The sequence below is a fragment of the Saimiri boliviensis genome, chromosome 2, assembly GCF_048565385.1.
Source record: "Saimiri boliviensis isolate mSaiBol1 chromosome 2, mSaiBol1.pri, whole genome shotgun sequence".
Taxonomy (NCBI): domain Eukaryota; kingdom Metazoa; phylum Chordata; class Mammalia; order Primates; family Cebidae; genus Saimiri; species Saimiri boliviensis.
In genome coordinates this window covers 147103136-147110571 of record NC_133450.1, presented here as the reverse complement: position 1 = coordinate 147110571, position 7436 = coordinate 147103136, and the positions used below count along the sequence as shown (strand labels likewise).

The window sequence follows — 7436 nt, the reverse complement described above, 5'->3', positions numbered from 1 at the left end:
CTTGCCTATGCCTATGTCCTGAATAATATTGCCTAGCCTTTCTTCCGGGGTTTTGATGGTGTTAGGTCTTATGTTTAAATCTTTAAGCCATCTAGAGTCAATTTTTGTATAAAGTGAAAGGAATGGGTCCAGTTTCAGCTTTCTGCACATGGCTAGCCAGTTTTCCCAATACCATTTATTAAATAGAGAATCCTTTCCCCCTTGCTTGTTTTTATCAGGTTTGTCAAAGATCAGATGGTTGTAGATGTGTTGTATTACTTCTGAGGCCTCTGTCCTGTTCCATTGGGCTGTATCTCTGTTTTGGTACCAGTACCATGCTGTTTCCATTATTGTACCCTTATAGTATAGTTTGAAGTCAGGTAGCATGATGCCTCCAGCTTTGTTCTTTTTGCTTAGGATTGTCTTGGCTATGCAGGCTCTTTTTCAGTTCCATATGAAGTTTAAGGTGGTTTTTTCCAGTTCTGTGAAGAAGGTCAATAGTAGCTTGATGAGGATAGCATTGAATCTATAAATTACTTTGGGCAGTATGGCCATTTTCACTGTATTGATTCTTCCTAACCATGAGCATGGAGTGTTTTCAAATTTGTTTGTGTCCTTTCTTATTTCTTTGAGCAGGGGTTTGTAGTTCTCCTTGAAGAGATCTTTTACATCCTTTGTTGGTTGTATTCCTAAGTATCTTATTCTCTTTATAGCAATTGTGAATGGGAGTTTGGTCATGATTTGGCTCTCTATGTATCTGTTATTGGTGTATAGGAATGCTTGCAATTTTTGCAAATTGTTTTGTATCCTGAGGCTTTGCTGAAGTTGCTTATCTTCTTAAGGAGATTTTCAGCTGAGATGATGGGGTCTTCTAAATATACAATCATGTCATCTGCAAATAGAGACAATTTGACTTCCTCTTTTCCTAACTGATTACCATTTATTTCCTTTTTGTGCCTGATTGCTCTGGCTAGAACTTCCAATACTGTGTTGAATTGGAATGGTGAGAGAGGGCATCCTTGTCTAGTGCCAGTTTTCAAAGGGAATGCTTCCAGGTTTTCCCCATTCTGTATGATATTGGCTGTGGGTTTGTTGTAGTTAGTTTTATTATTTTGAGAAACATTCCATCAATACCTAGTTTATTGAGAATTTTTAGCATAAAGTGCTGTTGAATTTTGTCTAAGGCCTTCTCTGCATCTATTGAGATAATCATGTGGTTTCTGTCATTGGTTCTGTTTATGTGATGGATGACGTTTGTAGATCTGGGTATGTTGAACCAGCCTTGCATCCCTGGGATGAAGCCTACTTGATCGTGATGGATAATCTTTTTGATGTGCTATTGCGTTCGATTTGCCAGTATTTTATTGAAGATTTTTGTGTCAATGTTCATCATGGATATTGGCCTGAAATTTTCTTTTTTAATTGTGTCTCTGTCAGGTTTTGGTATCAGGATGATATTGGTCTCATAAAATCATTTATGGAGTGTTCCCTCTTTTTGTATTATTTACAATAGTTTCAGAAGGAATGGTACCAGCTCCTCATTGTACATCTGGTAGAATTCAGCTGTGAACCTGTCTGCACCTGGACTTTTTTGGGTTATTGGCTATTAATTGCTGCCTCAACTTCAGACCTTGTTATTAGTCTACTCAGGGATTCAGCTTCTTCCTGGTTTAGTCTTGGGAGGGTGTAAGTGTCCAGGAATTTATCCATTTCTTCTAGATTTACTGGTTTTTGTGCCTAGAGTTGTTTGTAGAAATCTCTGATGGTAGTTTGTATTTCTGTGGAATTTGTGGTGATATCCCCTTTATCATTTTTTATTGCAACTATTCGATTCTTCCCTCTTTTCTTTTTTATTAGTCTGGCTAGCAGTCTATCTATTTTGTTGATCTTTAAAAAAAAAAAGTTCCTAGATTTATTGATTTTTTGAGGCGTTTTTTTTTTTTTTTTTTTTTTTTTTTTTTTGTGCCTCCATCTCCTTCAGTTCTGCTTTGATCTTAGTTATTTCTTGCCTCCTACTGGCTTTTGAATTTGTTTGATCCTGCTTCTCTGGTTCTTTTAATTTTGACAATAGGCTGTCGATTTTATAACTTTCTTCACTTCTCATGTGGGCATTTAGTGCTATAAATTTCCCTCTAGACAATGCTTTAAATGTGCTCCAGAGATTCTGGTACATTGTGTCTTCATTCCCACTGGTTTTGAAGAACATCTTTATTTCTGCCTTCATCTCATTATTTACCCAGTAGTCATTCAGGAGCAAGTTGTTCAGTTTCCACGTAGTTGTGCAGTTTTGCTTGAGTTTCTTAGTCCTGAGTTCTAATTTGATTGCACTGTGGTCTGAAAGACTGGTTGTTATGATTTCCATTCTTTTGCATTTGCTGAGGAGTGTTTTACTTTCAATTATGTGGTCAATTTTAGAGTAAGTGCAATGTAGTGTTGAGAAGAATGTATATTCTGTGGATTGGGGGTGGAGAGTTCTATAGATGTCTATTAAGTCTGCTTGGTCCAGACCTGAGTTCAAGTCCTGGATGTCCTGGTTAATTTTCTGTCTCATTGATCTGTCTAATATTGACAGTAGAGTGTTAAAGTCTCCCACTATTATTGTGTGGGAGTCTAAGTATCTTTATAGGTCAAGAAGTTGCTTTATATTTAGGATAGTTAGCTTTTCTCATTGCACTGATCCCTTTACCATTATGCAATGCCCTTCTTTGCCTCTTTTGATCTTTGTTGGTTTAAAGTCCATTTCATCAGAGACTAGTATTGCAACCCCTGATTTTTTTTCTTCTCCATTTGTTTGGTAAACTTTCCTCCATTTCTTTATTGTGAGTCTGTGTGTGTCTTTGCACATGAAATGGGTCTCCTGAATATAGCACACCAATGAGTCTTGACTTTTTATCCTTTTTGCCAGTCTGTGTCTTTTGATTGGGGAATTTAGCCCATTTACATTTAAGGTTAATATTGTTATTCGTGAATTTGATCCTGCCATTTTGATACTAGCTGGTTGTTTTGCTTGTTAGTTGATAAAATTTCTTCATTGCATCAATGGTTTTTACAATTTGGTATGTTTTTTTCAGTGGCTGGTACTGGTTGTTCCTTTCCATGTTAGTGCTTCCTTCAGGAGCTCTTATAAGGCAGGCCTGGTGCTGATGAAATCTCTCAACAATTGCTTGTCCATAAATGATTTTATTTATCCTTCACTTATGAAGCTTAGTTTGGCTAGATATAAAATTCTGGGTTGAAAGTTCTTTTGTTTAAGGATGTTGAATATTGGCCCACACTCTCTTCTGGCTTGTAGGGTTTCTGACAAGAGATCCGCTGTGAGTCTGATGGGCTCCCTTTGTGGATAACCTGACCTTTCTCTCTGGCTACCCTTAACATTTTTTCCTTCATTTCAACCCTGGTGAATCTGATGATTATGTGCCTTGGGGTTGCTCTTCTTGAGGAATATCTTTGTGGTGTTCTCTGTATTTCCTGGATTTGAATGTTGGCCTGCCTTGCTTGGTTGGGGAAGTTCTCCTAGATAATATCCTGAAGAGTGTTTTCCAGCTTGAATTCATTCTCTCCATCACATTCAGGTATACCTATCAAATGTAGATTAGGTCTTTTCACATAATCCAATATTTCTTGGAGGCTTTGCTCATTTCTTTTCACTCTTTTTTCTCTAATTCCTCCTTCTCATTTTATTTCATTGAGTTGATTTTCAATCTCTGATATCCTTTCTTCCGCTTGATCAATTTGGCTATTGAAACTTGTGTATGCTTCTTGAAGTTCTCGTCCTGTGTTTTTCAGTTTCATTAAGTCGTTTATGTTCTTCTCTAAGCTACTTATTCTAGTTAGCATTTCATCTAACCTTTTTTCAATGTTCTTAGTTTCTTTGCGTTGGGTTAGAACATGATCCTTTAACTTGGAAAAGTTTGTTATTATCTACCTTCTGAAGCCTGCTTCTGTCAATTTGTCAAACTCATTCTCCATTCGGTTTTGTTCCCTTGCTGGTGAGGTGTTGTGATCCCTTGGAAGAGGAGAGACATTCTGGTTTTTGATGTTATCATCCTTTTTGCACTGGTTTCTTCCCATCTTCATCTATTTATCTACCTTTGGTCTTTGAAGTTGGTGAAGTTCAGATGGGGTCTCTGAGTGGGTGTCCTTTCTGTTGATGTTGAGGCTATTTCTTTCTGTTTGTTAGTTTTCCTTCTAATAGTCAGGCCCCTCTGCTGAAGGATTGCTGGGGGTCCACTCTAGATTCTGCTTGTCTGGGAATCACCTGCAGGTGGGGTGCAGAACAGCAAGGATTTCTGACTGTTCCTTCCTCTGGTAGCTTTGTCCCAGAAGGGTACCCACCAGATGTCAGCCAGAGCTTTCCTGTATGAAGTGACTTTGGATATACCGGGGTTAGGGAGCTGCTTGAGTAGGCAGTCTCCCTTGTTAGAGCTCAAGTGCTGTGCTATGAGCTTTGTTGCTCCCTTCAGAGCTGCTGGGCAGGGATGTTTAAGTCTGCTGCAGTGGAATTCACAACTGCTCCTTTTCCAAGGTGCTCTGTCTCAGGAAGGTATGGTTTTATTTATAAGTTCCTGACAGGCTGCTGCCTTTTTTCAGAGATGCTCTGCACAGCAAAGAGGGATTCTAGTCACAATCTGCCTGCAGAGGTATTGTTGAGCTGCTGTGGGCTCCCCCAGCTGCTGTGTAAACTTTTTTGTGCTTTCATTTACAGAGGTAAGGTTAGAACTGCCTTAGTAATGGCAGATACCCCTCCCCTCATGGCACTTGACATCCAGGGTTGAGATCAAACTGCTGTTCTGGCTGAGAAAATCCCAAGCCAGAGGGATTTAGTTTGCTGGTCTCCATGGAGGTGGGACCCATGGAGCCAGATCACCTGGCTCCCCATCTTCAGCCCCCTTTCTCTCAAGTGTATGGGTGACTCTGTCTTGCAGGCACTCCAGGCACCAGTCAAAACAGCTGCTCAGATTTGTGCTGGGAACTCACAGTGCTGGCTGAATCGGCCACCCAGATTCCCCTGGAAATGCATGGCGCTTGTCAGCAAGTGGGGATCTCCTGGTCTGTGGGCTGCAAGGACTGTAGGAGAAGCACAGCATCAGAACCAGAGCTTTGGAGTGACTGGAAGTCCCTGATGGCCTCTGTTGGGTAGGAGGGAGTGCCCTCCGGCCTGTTGCATTTCCTGGGTGAGGCAGCACCCCACCCTGCCTCAATTTGCTCTCCTTGGGCTATACCCACTGTCCAACCAGCCCCATTGAGATGAACCTGGTACCTGGGTTGGAAATGTGAAGATCACTCGCCTTTTGCATTGCTCTTGCTGAGAACTGCGCTCTGGAGCTGTTCCTTTTTGGTCATGTTGGCAGAAGTCCCCTAAAATGCTGGGGATTTGACTACTATTTAATGTCTCTTCACATCCCAAGGTTCTTCTCCTTGCTCCAGGTAGGTGATCAGGTCTGGCTTAGAGGCAGCAATACCCAGGAAGACCAGGTTTCTGTAGTTCTCCAACATCAAATTCCTATATAAATTCTACTGTGCAGTGTCCAGGCATTGCCACTCCTCCAGATGGAATTCTGTGGCCACATCCCTAAACGTCAGCACTCCCATTTCTAGGCTTCAAGGGGGTCCTAGTATCTTAGCTGTGGATCTCCAGTACCAGAAGGTCACAGGACCTCTATGAGAAAAGGGCATGGAACAGCAAAGATGAGACCGCGAACTCCAGCTGCAGCAAGAGACAAAGCCCCAGAGCTTCACCTTTAACTGCAATATATATAAGACAGGAAGTGTTACCAGGTTATGGTGACTCGATTGGTTCCTAATGGAGCCTTCTCTTTTATTTGATATTCTTTAAGTTTATATAGACCAGAAAAGATTTGTGGATGAATGAAAAGGAATGCCTTTGCTTTGTCAAATGGGAAAAGAGCAATTGTTGTACTCAGACTCAATCTTAGCTACTGCAATCTCAGGAAAGAATATATATGGGAGTTGAAGGTCTAAAACTGAGTATCTAAATCTGTACCTATACAGTCCTTAGAAACTCTTGATGTGGCTCGATATGAGGACCACCAGCCTCATCCACTTTACTCTTGCAGCATTTGGATTCAGCTAACGGTCCTCCGTGTAGCTTTTGCTGTTTGTATTGGATACGATATGCAGGGGTACTCCTCACTTATTAACTTATCCAAAGTTTCCCTTGCAAAATCTCCATTCCAGAGGACTTCTTGAAGATTTGATCCTAGAAATGAGAGTGAGCAGCTGTGGGTTTCAGACTTGACCTAATCTTAGTCTTCACAGATCTCACAGACCTTCACAGCCCCAGTCGTCTCTGCTGTGGGACAGTAAAGGGCAGGGCCATTTAAACTCCTTTGGTTGCACTAACTTCCTGATTTGGGTGAGAACTGAAAAACTGCCCATTGTGCAGTGCCAGGACACTTCCTGTGTAGCACAATTAACAAACCCTCTGTTGGGGTCACTGCCATATCTTAACCACATTTTGCTCACTTATTTTGTGGGCTTCAGTTACAAATTCAGAAGACATTATTTTTTTAAATGTTAGTATAACTGATTTTAATTATTTTGAACCTTATCATAATTTTCAACCTATCAGAATTTTGTTAATGAACATGAAATATTTTATTTGAAAATGTTTATTTTAAAAAGAGTATTTAACATCATTTATACTTATTCATTCAGCAAATAGTTCCTAAGTAGTTGTGTGCCAGATTCTCATGGTGATGCAGATACAAAGATGAAAAAAAAAAAAAAAAAAAAAACAGAATTGTAAACAATAGAAGAGAAGAATAGATTAGTGGTTGCCGGGGGTCAAAGATAAGGTGGAGGTGGGGTTGGGGGATTGCCACCCTAAATGGGTAGCACAAGGGAGTTCCTTTGTGGTAACAGAAGAATCCTGTGTTCAACGGTAGATGTAAAACAGAGGTTGGCAAACTTTTTCTGTAAAGGGCCAGATGGTAAATATTTTAAGCAAATTGTGCTTGGAGAAACAATTAACTTTAGCAGGAGGTTTGTTTGTCTTATAGGTAGTTCAGCATGAAAAATTTGGAGGCCTTTTACAACTACAGACAGAACCTCTAAATCTACCCTTCTAAGATAGAACTGGGAGTCCTGTACTAGAGCAAAGGAGTCTGTGGGGCCTAGGAGGGAAGAGAAAGAGGAGGGGGACCAGAAAGAAGGGAGTCTGCTGCATCGTGGACTGACACTATAGGAGAAACAAAGATCTGTATTAAAGTTGGCAAACTGTGGCCTGTGGGGCAAACCTGGCCCACTTTTTGCTTTTGTAAATAAAGTTTTATTGGAGCACAGCCACATTGATCCATTTATGTGTTATCAGTGGTTGTATTAGCACCACACCAGCAGACTTAAGTAGTTGTAACTGCAAGTGGCCCACAAAGCCTAAATACTTACTCTTGACTCCTTAAGAAAAAGTTTGCTGACCCTTATGTTACACAGACTTT

The 7436-nt window shown here is 40.5% G+C and overlaps 1 pseudogene; it reads right to left on the bottom strand.

Annotated features, from left to right (window-relative positions):
• Window positions 1–5176: 5176 nt before the first annotated feature.
• On the bottom strand, window positions 5177–5571 carry LOC101050270 (zinc finger protein 737-like; annotated as a pseudogene).
• Window positions 5572–7436: the final 1865 nt, after the last annotated feature.